Here is a 17,108-nt window from a genome sequence, read left to right as displayed (position 1 = left end):
TTTTTTTTTTTTTTTTTGTACAGGGATTGAACTCGGGTCCTTGCGCTTGCAAGGCAGGCCACTGAACCACTGAGCTAAATCCCCGGCCCATACACTATTTTTTTTTAAATACCCTTGTTCTGAAATAATTTCAGTAGTAGAGAAATAAAGAACATTCAAGTCCCTGGACCACTACTGCCCATCTTTACTTTCATCGAAAGCTTAGGCTAGAATGAAATATTAATTATTAACAGAGATTGATGGAATCTTGCCAGAAATGTTTCTATGATTAAAGATGCCAGGTGGCATGCCAGTAGAAATAATATGGGGTTTTGAGTTAGAGCCCTGATGTTATATTCTAAGACTGCCCCTTGTGGGGAATGTGTCTTGCTCTTGCTACTTCACCATTCTAACCTTGCTGTCTTGATTCATTATGTTCTTCATTGAGATTATTCTGTATCAGTGAAATATAATGCATAGTAGCTGGCATAATGACTGGCATGTTGAGGTATGAGAGACAGCTACTATTTGAGGAAACTTTGCATTCTTTAAAGAAGCCTCTTGCACTGTAAATGTTTAAATCAGTACTGATCCTGGTTTGCTATGTGACCTTCCAAAAGCCTGGCTCTTTCTATTCATTATTTGAAAAGTGAAGGAAAAATGACAGATTTTGTGTTTAAAAGTAATAACAGTGTGGTTAGGTAAATTTTCCTCAGCATACTGAATTTTTTTTCTACACATTTCGAAAATATTGGCTCAGTGCAATCTAAGTGGGTATTACAGAAACTCTTAAGAAACGACCTTCTGTGTAGAGAAACACAAACATTATCTGTACACATTTTCTCATCTGATCTCACCTACTATTTTGGGAGTAGCTCACAGCATTGCAGGCCTCTGACTTGAAAGCTGCTTCACTTTTAAACTGCTGTTTGACTTGGAAAAAAGGCATGGTCAAATGCTTAGGCTTTTTAAAAAATCAAAGAACATTTAAAAGTCCTGCTAACTGCATTCCATGGGTTTTAAAGTCTGATTCTTTTCCAGAAAGGAAATAATGATCTGCAAAAAGGAATACTATGTAATGAAACATTTTTAGTAAGCCAAGTTCTTTACTTTCTAAAAGTGTCCTTAAGGGTCAGTGACACCAGTGTGACTCTTCTATTGAGTAAAGCAGGTGGAGAAAGTGGAAAAAGCTGAGTAGCAAGCACAAGACAGTCCTATCAGAAGCTGGAGTATCCCCACAGAGAAAGATGCTCTCTGGTTCTTCACATTCCTGTGCTATCCTCTCAGGTGCTGCTGCCTGTCTTGCCCCTGCCAGTGTCTCTTGGACTCTCAAAGCAGGTTTACCTCTCTATTTTTCCATTGGCCTCTTGCATTAGTCTGCCTGGGTTGTCATAACAAAACACTGTAATCTGGGTAGCTTAAATAACAGAAATGTATTTTCTCACAGTTGCATAGGCTACAAGTTCATGACCATGGGGGCACCATGCTTAGGTTCCACAAGACCTTTCTTCCTTGTTGGGAGATGGGCTCCACCTTGTTGTGGCCACTTGACCATTTCCTGGTACATGCACAGAGACAGAAAGAGGAAGTCAGCCTTTCCTGAGATCTCTTCTTACAAGGGCACGAATCTCATCCATCACAAAGCCTTCAGCCTCACGACCTTATTTCAGAGCTTAATCTTTAAGGAGAAAACTCACAGTTAGATAGTTCATGAAACTAATGTATAAACAAGAATGCTAATACACTGGTGGACAACAGGTAGTAAAAGCTGTCACACACCCACATGCACACGCACACATAACATTCAAGTCAGCACAAACTCTGAATCCCAAATGAAGTCTCCAAGAAAGCCAAATTATAATCAGAGAGATGCTTGCTAAACATGAATTCAGAGGACAAGAGATTATTTGCATAATTAACATGTTTACTATCATGAGATTTAAGAAAGCCTAATATGTCCAGCTTCACTGTAGAAGCAACGTAAACCAAAGGACTATGAGAACCAGGGTCTATTTGTCAAACTTCCTTTCCCTGAAGAGTCTCTGGATTGGATCTCTGAAGTTACTCAGGATTTTTGTACTTCTGTTGCTAAAAGAAATACCGAGTGAATAGAACCCTTCAGTCTTGCTCAGGCCAGAACCTGTAGCACCTCCTTAGCAGAGATATTACAGTGTAGATGTCTAGAACAAAACATCCATAGTCTGATGATCTTGGTTTGAAACCTAACTTGCCATTTCTTGGCCATGTGACCTTGAGGACTTTACTGAAAATGCCCCTAAATATCCGTTTTCTCCATTTAAATATTAAACTAATAATTTGATTTAATTTGTAAACTGTCATAAGTATTATGTATATAATGCATTGAACAGATTAACCTTAGTCAATGCTAAGCAAATCTTACCTATTACTTCACAGAAATTTACAAATCTCCACTGAAATGCATTATCTGGTTTTATAGTTTAATTCTCAGTACACTATCACTCATATTTGCTCCTGGGACCCACCAACTGTCACGCTGACGGTAGAGACGGGTGATATAGAATGCCCTCTGACTGGGCCGGGGATTTAGCTCAGTGGTGAGGCTGCCTGCCTCACAACTAAGAGGACCCAAGTTCGATCTCTGCTACCAAAAGAAAAACAAAAAAAAAGAATATCCTGGCTTTTCTGTCCACTGACAGAGGGCTTCTGGAGATGCCAGCTCTTCCACTTTACTAGGAAAGGAGTGGAAGAGCTTCGTGGAAGACAGATTGTGATGGTATTTGAAGAAGACAGAGTGACTATGGAGATAAAAGGCAGTTAGTTGCTTGTGTTCCCATGAAGTTGTCAAAACCCATGGTACCCCTTCCATTTGTCTTACTCTACTCCGTTGCAAAATACAATGCATCTACCCAACAGAACATAGGCTGACTTTGCCAGTAATCATTTCCTTGCTTCTGTACTTTTAAAACCTAAATATAGATTCCTAACTACTTTAGTTTGGTTTTGAACTTTATATAAATGTCATCACACATTATTTGTATTTGATGCTTTTATCCTAATTTTATGTTCTAAACTTGCACCCAAGATGTCATATATAGTTGGAATTCATTTATTTTCATTATTGTATGGTATCTCACTCTATGAATATGATACAATTTATCTATTCCATTTTGATGGAAATAGTTTTGTGTATTTCAAATAAAGCTTCTTTGAACATACTTGTACGTGTCTTTAGATGAATCTATTTTTAAAAAATCATGGGCCGGGGATTTAGCTCAGCGGTTCAGTGGCCTGCCTTGCAAGCGTAAGGACCCGAGTTCAATCCCCAGTACCAAATAAATAAATAAATAAATAAATAAATAAATAAATAAATAAATAAAATAAAAACCAAATGGCTTTCCTAAGATTGAAAAGAATGTAACTTATGAAAGTAAGAACTCAACAGCCTGGTTTAATGACAGATGGGACACATACAAGATAATTCTCATTGACTGAAAGATCAATGCAAAGAACCTAAGCTAAATCACATAAAGAAAATGGATGGGAAAAACCCCCAAACAAGACATTCAATCCCCTACCAAATAAATAAATAAATAAATAAATAAATAAATAAATAAATAAATAAAATAAAAACCAAATGGCTTTCCTAAGATTGAAAAGAATGTAACTTATGAAAGTAAGAACTCAACAGCCTGGTTTAATGACAGATGGGACACATACAAGATAATTCTCATTGACTGAAAGATCAATGCAAAGAACCTAAGCTAAATCACATAAAGAAAATGGATGGGAAAAACCCCCAAACAAGACAGAAAAACTTCAGGATTGGATTGTGTGTGCTAATGCAGTCCTAGATAGTAGAATCCTAATATTTCCTTGGCCACAGATTTGGGGCAGGAGTTGGCATCTGAGGCTGGTGTACTCATACTACTTTGTAGCTTGGGCCTGAGTCACCAGAATACGATGCTCTCTTTTTCCCTTGACTTGAGCTTGAGACTTAAGTGTTAGCTTGAGATTCTGGGCTGGTGTCTAGTCAGGGCCAAGAGAAGAGAGTGACTGAATGCTAATCACATCATTGGAGACCCTGTAGAGAGTAATTTCAGCAAATATTTCTTCTTTAACTTCAAATCACTTGGCAGTGGTTTTGCTTTTATTTCTCTTAGCTTCAGCAAGAGCCCGAACTACAAACATTCTTCCCCCTGATGTGTCCTCCAATGCCCCTTCCATGCCTTCCAAAGGAGAGGCAGACATCATAATATGGAGGACCAGAGCTTATCATACCCTGGTCTATCTTCCAAGTTGCGCCTGAACTTTACTTTGAACATTTCCCAATAAATCTCCAGGGTGGGCCTAGGAGCCCGGCTGATGCACTGGGACATCTATAGTGATGTCCTTGTCTTAGCTGGATCTCAGGTGATCCACATCCATCTAGCTGGCCTTCGCGTTCCTTTGATCCTGGCTCATTTTGCGGACCCTTAAATTTAATATATTGTTTTAATTATATTTTAGAAGATAAATGTACGGAGAGCGATGTTTATATATGAGTGGGAGAGTTCAGGATTACTGTTAGAATGGGACCACATTCATAGTAAATAAATGCTAGCGGGTTTCAATTACTTCTGCTTTTGAGTAGGAGGATGAACCTAACTCACATTTGCCACCAGAAAGGAAACCTGCTTGTTTAAATCTCTGACTTATCTGAGTGTTGCAGCCCTTTCCTATTGTATTCTCTCCACCTCCTTCTTTTCAGAGGAAATCTCCTAGGCCCTGAACCCTGGGAAGGGCAAAGTTTATTGCATGGCTGATTATTTTACACATAGAAACTGCCTTTGGAACTAGATTGAAAATCTCTTTTGCTTCATGTTTAATATTGTTCCTGATCCCATCTTCTTTACAGGGATCATATTTTTTAAAACTCATAGAGTTTATGTTCCAATATTTCTTTTTATTCTTTGCTCTGCTAGCTCTTTGTGTCCCCTCCCCTGCAACCCACACATACATAAAATTAACCAAGTCAGAGCTTGCCCACTGGCAGGCAGGCTGGAGGAATGGCCCACAGATTGTTTTAGATGCACACGGTTAATATCAGGAGACGCTATGTGACAATTCTCATTTTGGGATTCTCTTGAAATATCCAACTATCTGGCAGCCAGCCCCATATTTCTTCATGGCCAAAATCAGCTAAAACTGGTCTATTTTATTCATTTGCCCACTTCGCTCTCCCCCACTGTAGCTCCTGGAAGGCAGCAATGATGCAGAGGCAAGTAGTAGCCACCCAGAGTGACCACAAGGCCCTCAACAGCCCGCAGAGTCTGATGTAGCTCAGCACACTGCTGTGTCATCTGAGGCAGTGACAGAAGTAGCTCAGGAAGCTAAGCTCAGAACCCTAAACAGAAATCTACTGATGGCCGTGGGACCAAGGAAACAGCAGTAGATGCCACAGGGTTAGCAGATGACAGTGAAATTCTGAAGCCCCCAGTGCCCCAGCATTGCAGAGGAACAGAACAAGGAAAGGAGTCAGTGGGAAAATCATGCGGACACCTTCATATCCAGGTATGCAGGCTGATTCATCCTCTCTACATTATTGATAAAGGCCTCATAATAAAATACATTTTCTCTGCATTTTACTGCTAAACACACTAATTTCTTTCATCATGTTTACCCTCAAAGACTTCTGCAAACTCTTCAGAAACACCTGATTATCAGAAAGTATCAAAGTCCAAGGACCATATGTTTAAGAATCACCAACATTGTTATTTTGGTTATCATTCTGAAACATGGTGGCTTAAGACAGCAGCAGTATTCATTCCTCACTTTGGGGAACATACTGAGCTTGGCCGATCTCTGCCTCTGAGAGGTCACCAGGAGCTGCCTGAAGGGGATTCACATCCCGAGAACTTCTGGGAGGATCACTCACTCCTATGGCTTGGGAGCTGCTGGGTGTCAGCTGTACATCTGTTGGGCTGTTGGCAGAGACACCTACACAGGGCCTTTCTGTACCACTGTGTGGCTCCCTCCTAGCTCATGGCTCAGTTCCAACAGGAAGTACTTACTCACTGGCTTCAGAACACAAGCCCATACTTGTCACATTTTGGAAAAAGCAGCACGTCCACACTTGGTGTGTGTGGCAATCTCACAGCAGCTTGAGAACTGTGCAGAATCCCACATGGTCCTCCTTACTCTCTTGTACTTTTGTGCATTTTAAGTGCTTATCATGGGTTGCCAAAAGGTTCAGAGGGACATTAGGAACCCTAAAAGGCTTATATTGGCTCAGTAACAGGCTTATGTTAGCCCAGTAAAATGTGAAAGTTCTGGAATTTTATGAATTATTTCCAGATACATTATTTCTTGTGAGAAAAATGTATTTGGTACTCATTGGTTTTGGCACTCATCACAGGTTCTGGAAAAAATTAACAATGAGTATGACTGAATTCTACGAGAGGAAGCAGAAGCTATGGTTTTCTAAGCCCATTACTGTGCAGAATACTTACTGTATCAAATCAAGGAGAAGAGATGGAGGCCTCCTCTCTCAAGGCAAGAGTTTGAAATAATTTGGGGAATGTGTTTGAAAACTGGTTGTGGTGGCTTCCCAATACTGTAATACCTGAATTTATCAACTTCCAGGGAGAAAAAGTTGATTTTGGATCATGGTTTTGGAGGTTTCAGTCCATGGTTAGTTGGTCTCATTTCTTCTGACCCTGTGATGAGGCAGCTCATTGTGGCAGAGGGTACATAATAGAGCAAAAGACGCAGCCCAAGGAAAAGATGCAAAAGAGAGGAGGAAGAATAAGGGTTTAGGATCCTACTGTCTCCTTCAAGGTCAGATGCACAATGATATAAGACCTCTCACTAGGCCCCGCCTCTTAAAGTTTCCACCCTCCCCAATAGTGCTATGTTGGGACATAACCAAGCCTTTAACACAGAGGCCTTTGGGGAGACATTTAAAATACAGACTACAAAAAAAAATACATGCATAATAAATAAAATACAAGCTACAGCACTGCCATAGATTTTAAAAATGAAAATATGTAGATTTTACCTTAGAATCAGTATTTATGAGGCTGGAGGCTAGTTTTAATAAACACCATCAGATTTTTCTTGGACAATCCAAGATTTGACTTGTACATCATCTTACAATGTCTATTTATAAAGTTCCACCTCCTCTATATTTCATTAGCCAGATGTTTACCCCACAGTTAGCATGTTGTATTTCCTGGGAAAAAATAATGTTAAGTATCCATACTAAACTTGAATTCCTCTCACATACAGAGGACAGCACAAAAGAAACTGGAAGGGAAGTGTCTCTTAGACCAAAGTCTCAAAAAAAAAAAAAATAAGCAAATCAAAGTCATCCAGGAAATACATCAGTATGTACCTGTGTGCCTGATAGGAAACTTATTCTGCAGTGCCCATTACTTCTGAGGTATGCTTTCTTTCCCTAAAACTTTTCATTGGGGAATTATTTCTGTGCATGGGGGCGGGGTGTTATTTGGGATCCCTTGAGAAGCAGATCCTGAGATGAAGACAAAATGCCTGTGGTTTATTCAGGCAGTTCCAGGACGATGGGACACAAAAAGGTAAGACAGCCAAGAGGGCATGTTACCAAGCCAGTTGTCTTGGTGGGCAACCAGAGCTGAATCTAACTGGGAAGCTCTGGGGGAAAGACACAAAATTCGCACATAAGAGCTAGCCTACCAAGGGTCAGAAAGCTGGGATGTGTAAATTTCCACCTTCTTACGTAATTTGTAAGGACATCACAGGGGGTCACTGATTCTTACACATTTCGATGACCAAAGTGGATCCCAGCAGCCTGAGAGAAGGAATTGGCCACTGTAAATCAGGCAAATGTGTGTGGAAAAGGTTTAGGACCCAAACAGACATCCACAGAGCAGACCCACAAAATGTCACATCTTACATCAGTGCTCTGACTTCACTGAAACAAGTCAGACCAAGGACACTTGGACACATGAAAATTTCTAACTGGTGTTGTTTTATGATTTTTCTGTTGTATTGTGTTAGACTATACATGGAAACTCTTTACTTTTTGGAGATTGTCTCAGTTACTTTCTTCAGTGCTAAGACACAATATACATTCCACCCCCCAAAATTGAAGGAGATAGATATTTATTTTGGCTCATATGTCAGTCCCTAGACATCTCCAAGGCAGGATGGCATGGCACAGGGGCATGGTGGAGGAAAAACTCCACACCTCATGGAAGACAGAGCGCACAAAACAAATTAAAGCAGGTTGTGCCTACTGTGGCCCACCTTTTCTGACCATGTCTCACCTAGTAACAGCAAGTCAGCCATACCCCTCTAATCCAGTCCCCTTCCAAAGGGGATTGCTATGATCCCATGAGGCTTTAGGGAGACATGTAGATAAAAACTGTAACAGAAATGCAAGTGAAGAACCTTCCTGAGAAACTTGTGCTATTTTATCTTTTTCTGAAGGAAGCCACTTCTTATCAACAAAAATAATGAACTTTTGGAGCATTTGTGACACTGTTTCTGGATGTGTGCCGTCTAGCTGGGAGCTGGCCAGATTCAGGGGAACTGAGGCCACAGTACAGGAAAGCTCATGGAAGGATGGATGTCTTTGACTCCATGAAGAACCCTGACTCTACAGACTACTTTGATGTCATCTACCCCACTTTATTGTGTGGTGTTTTATTGCATACACAGCAGGAAATGGTGATTTCTTTCAGCTGGTTTTGCTCTTTGAGTCAGTGCTTGGATGGTTGTTTGGAAAAGGCTATATTCAATCTTTCCAGCTGGAACTTTGGGCTCACTCTGTTTCCCAGGGTTCCTTCGAGTTGCTCCAGTGGGAGTCCAGGTCAACCTTTTGCTGTCCAGATGACCCTTTGGACATGAATTTCCATGTGTGTTCTCATCCGAAGAGAAGAAAATTGAGAGGCAACTTGTGAGTTTTGATGACTGCGCTCTGCCTAGAGTAGAAACCCTCTGCCTCATCGTGACACACCCAGAGGGGCCCTGCGGGGAGGTCCCACTTGTTTCTGTTGCCTTCCTTTGGTTTATCAATGTACCAGCTTACCAAATGCATATCGCTTTCCTTCCCAACCAAGGCCTGTCTTTTCTGGCCCATTTCTATTTAAGGAAGATGAAGCCATGTACTGAGATTTGTATTTGTGAAGATCTAAGGACATAATAACAAGAACTGAGGTGGAACTTTGTTTCCCTTTTCGGCACCTTCCCAGAAGGACATTTTACACTTTGTTCTTAGGGAATTTGTCTGTTCATCTGTTTTCTCCTCGGTGGGCGCCATTCTTCCTCGCCCGTCTTGAAGTTCACAGTGACAATCAGTAAGTCAAATATAAATTAGATTAGACTGTGTTCTCATGAAAGTAGATTGTGATATTCAGTTATTCTACATCAGAGGACGCAAACTTGAAAGCCCCTGCTCAACTTTATTAAATAAATATAGATATCCAGACATAAAGATTTCCTTAAATAGAAATGGGCCAGAAAAGACAGGCCTTGGTTGGGAAGAAAAATGATATAAAATAGACAGACAGGCATAAATAGACATATAATGTGTTCAATCAGGGTGTACACATACAGATAATATTTTGCTTGATTTATGATAAAAATATGAGCTGTCCATGTAGATAGACAGGAATCTGTACTAAGATTAAGATAATAATTTTAATGTAGGCATCTAATTAAAATTATACAAATATTAAAATTGACTATACTTATAGCAAATTTACGTGACACTGTGGATGTCCTACATCTCTCAGACAGATGTAGGCTCAGTGGCACGTGCCTGCAGTGTCAGCATTCTCAGCGGGCAGAGGCAGGAAGATCACAAGTTCAAGCCCCACCTGGACAACTTAGTGACTTAGTGAGATCCTGTCTCAGGATAAAAAATAAAAAGGAACCAGGGGCCTTAGGTTCTATCCCTAGCCCCACAAAAAAAGAAAATTAAAGCCCTCTTTCCCCACAGTGACATGTGCAGACTGCTGAGCACCGTCCAGGGTGCCACACACCCTACCATTGCCTGTTGTCTGCTCGACACTGAAGCCCAACTCCAGTTACCATTGTGCTCGCGAAGGTGCTCAGCCTCCCTCCTGCATCTGTGTGGCTTCCACATTCCAGTCCTGCCGCAGCTGAAAGCTACAGAAGGACAGGAAATACACTTCTTCCTGCTTTGTTCATCTAGCACCTACCACAGGCAAGTAAGTGCTCAGTGGACATGAATTGGATGAATAAAGGGAAGGATAAGCTGTATCTTATTCTTCAGCATGATATTTACTTATACGAATTATATTTTTCTAGCACCATAGAAGTTATAGCCCAGTCACCAATAGCTGCAAAACCTTCAGCCACTGCCCTATGGACTGAAGTTATCAGCACTAGGGGAACTGAGAACGGGGTGACCAAAGGAACAAAGGGCTGAGTTTATTGACAGCCTCTCTGGAAACTTCCCTCCTTCTGGGTCACACATGTGATATCAATGGGGGGAGAGGGTAAGCGAACCATTGAACCTTATACGGTAGCTCCAGGTGCCAGGAAACCAAGGATTCCTCCCATGCGCCTCACGCGGCCCTTTGCTATTAGTACTGCTCAACTAGTAAGGAGACTGTTCTTTAAAAACAAATCTCTGTGGTGACAGAGGAAGAAAGTGGTTTTGCTTTATTTTTATAGAAGGCCTTGTCTTTCTAATGTTTCCTTGTGTTCAGAGGAGATCCCTAGAGCTCACCACAATCAGGGAACCTTGTTCCCCAGGGCTGCATGCTGGCCCAGCTGAGACCAGAGTGCTCTTGACCCAAATGATTACACCTGTCTCAGAGCCCAGCCTCCCCAAGGGTCGACCTTACCAAGGGGAGAAAGGGGCCCTATCCATAGGTTCCTCAGATGGAAAATCTAAACTGCAAGACAGAAGAAACCCTAAGATACCATCTACACATTGAAGGAAAAAAAGAATTTCTTATGGAAAAAAAATCCAGAAAGACTCCTTTTTGCTTTACAAGGAAACTCAAATGCATTTCTCTGGCCTGCACAGCCTGGCATGATGAGCCAGTCCTCCTCTCCACCCCAGCCCTGTTTCCCCGCAGCCCGCAGCTCTTCTCCCCAATTCAGCAGGCCCACTTGGAGGCCTTCGTGCTGGCCTGGAAGCTGTGATCGGCCCATGGTTGCCTTGCTTCCTACTTGGAGAAGACTTCCTTGACCACTCCGTCTTATGAATCCCAACTTTATTCACCTACAACTTAGTCACTGTCAGCAATTATCTGATATGATTTCTTGTTATTGTTTGATTTCCCCACTAGAAAGTTTGTTTCTTTAGAGCAGGACCTTATCTCCATTCATGACTATGTTCCCAGTGCACAGCACCCAGTAAATCTTCAATAAAGAGTTCTTGGATGGGTGAATAAAAAAAAAAAAAAAGAAATGCTTGTAGGCAGATGAGAACAGAGTTTGATTAGCTCAGAAGCAGGACTAAAAGAATAAAAAAGGAAGGAGCTAGGAAGAAGAGGCCAAAAAGTGGTAAGAATAAAAAGAAGCAAGAGGCAGTTTTCCTCCCTGCTGGGGAGCCCTCCCCAGCCACCCAACATGTTGACTTTCCTGTCAACACAGCTTCACGCTCAGCAAAGACATTGGAGGAGAGGGGCTGGCACCAACTGCTGCTGCTTCCTCCAGCCAACTCTGCACCATGCTCTCAGCCTAGGCCTGGTCTGCAAGGCCCAGGGAGGACACAGCCAGCCAACTGGCCAGCTGTGGTATCCAACTGGAACAGTCGGCTTGCTTGGGGCCCTGGGAGGGCCAGCATGCCACCCACAGTGCTTTACCTCCGCTTCCTCCTCCAGCTGGGCCCCATTATTCCGAGTCGCCATCTCTCACTTAGGAGTCTGAGCTCTGGACATGAAAGTTTTTGGAAGGACAAAGTCTATTTCTAACAGTGAGCTGGAAGAACACCCTAATTATAGCCCTGGCCTACATCAAGGGAGACAGCTGAGTCAAGCTCCTCCTATGCCTTCCTTCACTTAAGCCTCACAGCCTCTCCATGAGGTGGAGACCGTTATTCCCACTCTCATATGAGCGAAGAGAATTAAGCAGCCTGTCCAAGTCACAAAGCTGAGTAAACGCCAGTTGCCATGTAAACCGAAATCAGCTCGTTCTATTATGCCCAGATGAGGGCAATTACAGTTAACTTTTCTGTAAGTCTTTGGTTTAACTAACTGCTTGCTCTCCGTTTTCTTTTATTATAGGTAAATACCTAAGTACAGTCATTTAATTTTCTCTAGATAGGGCTATGAATCGCAAAGAAATGTGGCGATCTCTGAACATCTATTTAATTTTTTGCCATGATGGTAGTTGTGGAAGTTGTTTTGTTATTGCTTTTTGAGGGGCTGCCTTTCCGAGACCCCAGAAATCCTTCCACACCCTGTAAAACAAAATCGGCTGGCTGCACCACACTTTCTGGGTCGTGCTGCTCCCTAGTGGCTAAAATATATACAGCGGCAGCTCAAATCGCGTCTGCCAGAAGCTACGCTTCGGTTTCAGGGATCAGCTATGAACAAATTTAGGGCCAAACCTTCACCCAGCAGTTCCTTTAATTTGCCTGCATTAATTGAATGGCACGTGAACAACCATATTCCCTCTTTCCAGTAATCCAGGATTGAAGTATGGGTTCAAAATCAGTGTATGAGACATTTTCAAATGAAAATGCAAAGCATTTCTTATTCTTTCTATTCCCGTTGATCAAAAAGCTGCAAAGGGCATGGGAAAGACAGTGGTTGTAACTGCTGTGTGTTCCTCGTGTGGTGTCCTCTTTTTACACACTGCAGAGGACGCATAAAGCAGACGGCACTGCTGTTTGTACAGTGAAATACAACATGGAATGCAGCCCACCTCTTAGAAATCCTGACATTTTTTTTCTACTTTCAAAGGAAGAAGAAGGGGCCTTGCAAGAAGAATGGATGGGCCGGTAATAATTCTCCTGAGTGCCTCTTGTTACAAGGCGGGATAGGTGGGCGTTGTGTGTAGTCAAGATTTACTTGTCCCTTCTTCGGCTGTTGTGGTTGTTTTTATCTTTGGCGGGGGGAAGTTATATGTATCAAAAAAATAAAAGCTCAGAAGTTGTGTCTACCTGCGATTACAGGATTATTCATGCTGACTGAATTCACCCATCATTCAGTTTTTCTTCATTGAATCCACCAGTTATTTTGACAATTTGCCCAGGCAGCAAAACAAGCTCAATGCATGAGACCAGACCCCAAAACTTATACAGCTTAAATTTATAAGAATTCTCAAAGCTGCTTTTCCTTTGGTTTTATTACCAAAGCAGCAAACTACAGTGTAAAGGTTACAGCTAATGCAATGGGTGAAAAAGTAGCTGTAGGTTGTTGATGTTGTACATATTCATCCCCTAGGTGCATCCAAAACCCAGCTCAGCCCATGTGGGGTGATGAAATTTCTGGAAAGACACAGCCAGGCTTAGATCCGACAGGGAGAACCACATATCACCTGGAAGACTTGGGCATTAAGTAGTGGGATCTGGGGAAGATTTTTGGGTTGTTTCTCTTGGAGTAGAAACGCATCCAAAATAAAAGGGCATTTCTGTGAAGAATAGTATGGATGGATAGTGGGTAGTATTGGGGATAGAGGCATTACAGAATGCTTTTCTCGACTGAAAGATCCCTGTATATATAGATGGAGACAACTCATTCTGCTGTTCAGTGGTCATGTGACATAGTTTCATCCAATGAGAGATGGATAGCCATAACAAGGACAAGCTTTCCCAATAAAAGGCAAAGCCTCACTAGGAAAACAGGACAGCCTTCAACTTTCTTTCAGACTTTGGCTCACACCTGGGACACAGAAAGGAGGCCCAGAGAGCTGCAGCCATCTCTTGACTATGAGGTAGCAAGCATGGAAATGAAAGATCAAATGCTAAAGAGAGTAGAGTAGACCACAAAGGCATTGTTGAGCCATGACATCAGCCTTGCACTGGCTTCCTCATTGTCTCTCTCTCTCTCTCTCTCTCTCTCTCTCTGTGTGTGTAACAAATAAACCCCTAAACCCTAATGTTAAGCCACTCTTACAGAATTTATCATTATTTGTAACCAAACAAAGATAGTTTTAGCTCAAAGATTTCTAACAGACTGTCTTAGTTTGGGCTGCAATAACCAAATATCACAGATTAGGGGGTTTAAAGAAAATAAATGTGTTCCTCGGTTACTCAGAATGGGAAATCCAAGATCAAGATGCCAGCAGACTCTTCCTGGCAAGGCCTCTCTTTCAGCTGTGTGCTACTGCAGAAAAATCTCTCCTTTCCTCCTGTGCAAAGGCTCTGATCCTGTCTTGAGATCCTGATTTCACTCTCTCATGCAAACCTAATTCCCTCCCTCAGTGATGCCACAGAGGGGCTCCTCTTCACTCTGTGAGGGTGAATAAAACACAAACACAACAGAGGCACCTGTGCAAATCAACACAGTTTAAGAAATTGATCAATATCCCATTATCCACCCTGTGCTTTTACTTGGCATAGACCAAGCTGTCCCATGAATCTTGACGTACAGAGCAGATACATTAGTAAGGCTATTTATTCTTGAGGTCAAGACTCAAGGGTTAGCATTCGACCCGTGTGAAAATTTATTACAATTTCTTTTACAAGGCTATACCCTCTTGAAGAGAAAGAAAAATCTCTTTAAAGCAAAGGATTCACTTAATTATTTGCTTTATAGAATTTAACTTTAGCTATTTGCTGAGTTCATCATTTCTATTTTGGTCCACTTTTAAGATGTATTCTCAGTTTAACAACCACTCATGGAAATGCAGATCAGTTAAATGAACTGACCTCATTTTAGGATCCTGGCTACTAATAACGCTACTTCTTTTCTCATTGACATTGACTCATCTGTGGCATGGTGAGGAGGAATAGCCCAGTCAAGGGATGGTCATAAACTCGTTAATATACAGCTGATCAGCCACTCGCCTACACATATAAGTTGACACAAAATTTTAAGAAATTGGTGCTCTTTAAAAAGGCATCTGTAAGGAAGATAAAAGATGTCTTTGTGTTAATTCAACAAAAAAGTATGTGGGTACCATTGAAAGAGCTATTCGCCTCATATGGGATACATAAATGTACACATAATAGTGATTCACATTGTAATTATAGGTTATAATTATGTCTTGCATTATTATGTACTTTTTAATGTATCACATAAGTACTTCTATTAAATAATTAAGGCAAAGAACAGAGTGAACATTTTAAAACATTTCTCTGGAATCTTGAATATTTTCATTCATAACAGTTGTAGAGTTGTATATATTTTTAAAATTTCCCCTTTCCTATCACAAAAGTCACTCAGCATTATATTTAAAAAATGCTAAATGTGTAACCTATGCTTTTGTGTCTCATAGGAGGGTGCTCTCACCCTGGGTCAGTACGCTAGTGCCTTCCTGCTGGTCCAGCTTCCCTGGCAGGGTTGACACAGGAAAAGACACTGCTGCCGAGTGGAGAGTGTGCCCAGCTGAAGAGTTAGACGCTCCGCCCAGGCAGAGAGAGGGCCTGCTGGGGACCAGCAACGTGGAGACACATGTCCTCCTTCCGAACAGGTGAGAAAACATTTTTAACTATAATATATTGGGGCAGTGGCAGATCTAATTGTGACGTGAATGCATGCCAGGGTCATCCCTAGAGAAGGACACGCTTGCATAATACCAGGGAGCCACTGGGCCTACAGGGCCAAATGATCTGAGGGGTGCGGGCCTCCCTGCAAGAATGACTGGCCTCCCAGTGCCCCAGCTCCTTCGCTGAAGAATTGTATTCTACAGATTTCCTCTTAGTGTCTGAAGGCTGTCCTTGGAGTCTAGATCAATTTAAGTTTCTGATGATTGCTCCAGAAGTACTTAGAGTTCTGTGTTAAAAGGAATTAAAACATTGGAAACTACCTGAAACCAGCTTCAAGTAGATTTCATGAAGAGACTGAAAGTCCTGGCCCTGTTGCCCTCATCATGTGCCTTTCCCAGTGACCCCTTCCATGCCCATGAGAATCCCTCAAGGGTCATACCTGAAAAAGACCTCCTACAGGGTTTTGGGATGTAGGGATTCAGTTGTGGTTCCATCTTATTATCCAGACCATAGTGTCTCCTTAGGCTGTTCAAATAGAATTTAACATTTGAAATAGGAAGCGGGGGGGGGGTGTCAGAGTGCACAGTGCGTGTCTGGGCTATGACAGAGCTCAGTTATCATAATGGCGATGAGTTGGCAGTTCGGAACTGTGGTCATGGTTACCAGAGAAAGAAGTAAAGGGGAGGAAGTGGGAAGGAGAGGGGAAATAGTCATACATCCAGGGATAGAAGGTTTGAGCTTTGCTGATTTATTTATTGGTAGTAGGACATTTGTTGCTTTGTTTGGTTTGATTTTAGAGGTCACAGTATGTGGATAGTATTTATTTTTCTCTTTTTAATTAGTGTATGTTTGTAATACATCATATTTACATTCACATGAGGGATTTCTGTATATATACTTGTATTTGGGGGATTACATCCAGGGATAGAAGGTTTGAGCTTTGCTGATTTATTTATTGGTAGTAGGACATTTGTTGCTTTGTTTGGTTTGATTTTAGAGGTCACAGTATGTGGATAGTATTTATTTTTCTCTTTTTAATTAGTGTATGTTTGTAATACATCATATTTACATTCACATGAGGGATTTCTGTATATATACTTGTATTTGGGGGATTGGGGAACCCATCTCCAACAGGTCTGTCTTTTTGTTGGAGGAGATATTTTTTAACCTCCAATTACGTGATTCTGTGAGTCTGTGAGTCTCTACTTCTATCTAAGAAGACTTTGCCGTCCATCCTAAGTGTGCCTCACAGTCATAGCTCCCATGCTGAGGGATACCTTCCAGGAAGAGGTCTGCAGGCTCTGGTCATAGCTCATACACTGGAGGACTACAAGCTCTTCCTGGCTTTCATGCTGAAAATGTCATCACTTTAACACCTAAAGTTGTTTATGATTGCTCTGAGAGTTCTGCTTTATCTGATATTAAAATGCTAAATAATGTGCTCTAACTTTCCAGAAAACAGCTCAAAATGACACAACTTATAGATAATCAGCTAATCTGGAGAAGTTAACTTCTACAATGTTTATGACATGATCACCATGGAAACTTTGAT

General features: G+C 41.6%; 1 long non-coding RNA gene across 1 annotated transcript; it reads left to right on the top strand.

Moving 5' to 3' along the window:
* The first annotated feature begins 7,286 nt into the window (after positions 1 to 7,286).
* LOC117283913 lies at positions 7,287 to 10,149 on the top strand. The gene is made up of 3 exons (XR_004514957.1): positions 7,287 to 7,381; positions 8,410 to 9,278; positions 9,923 to 10,149. It is a non-coding gene; the product is annotated as an uncharacterized LOC117283913 (long non-coding RNA).
* The last annotated feature ends 6,959 nt before the right edge of the window (positions 10,150 to 17,108 follow it).

Source organism: Fukomys damarensis, unplaced genomic scaffold, assembly GCF_012274545.1.
Source record: "Fukomys damarensis isolate Sample0158 unplaced genomic scaffold, DMR_v1.0_HiC HiC_scaffold_32, whole genome shotgun sequence".
Lineage (NCBI taxonomy): Eukaryota > Metazoa > Chordata > Mammalia > Rodentia > Bathyergidae > Fukomys > Fukomys damarensis.
This window is presented reverse-complemented; position numbering and strand designations above follow the sequence as displayed.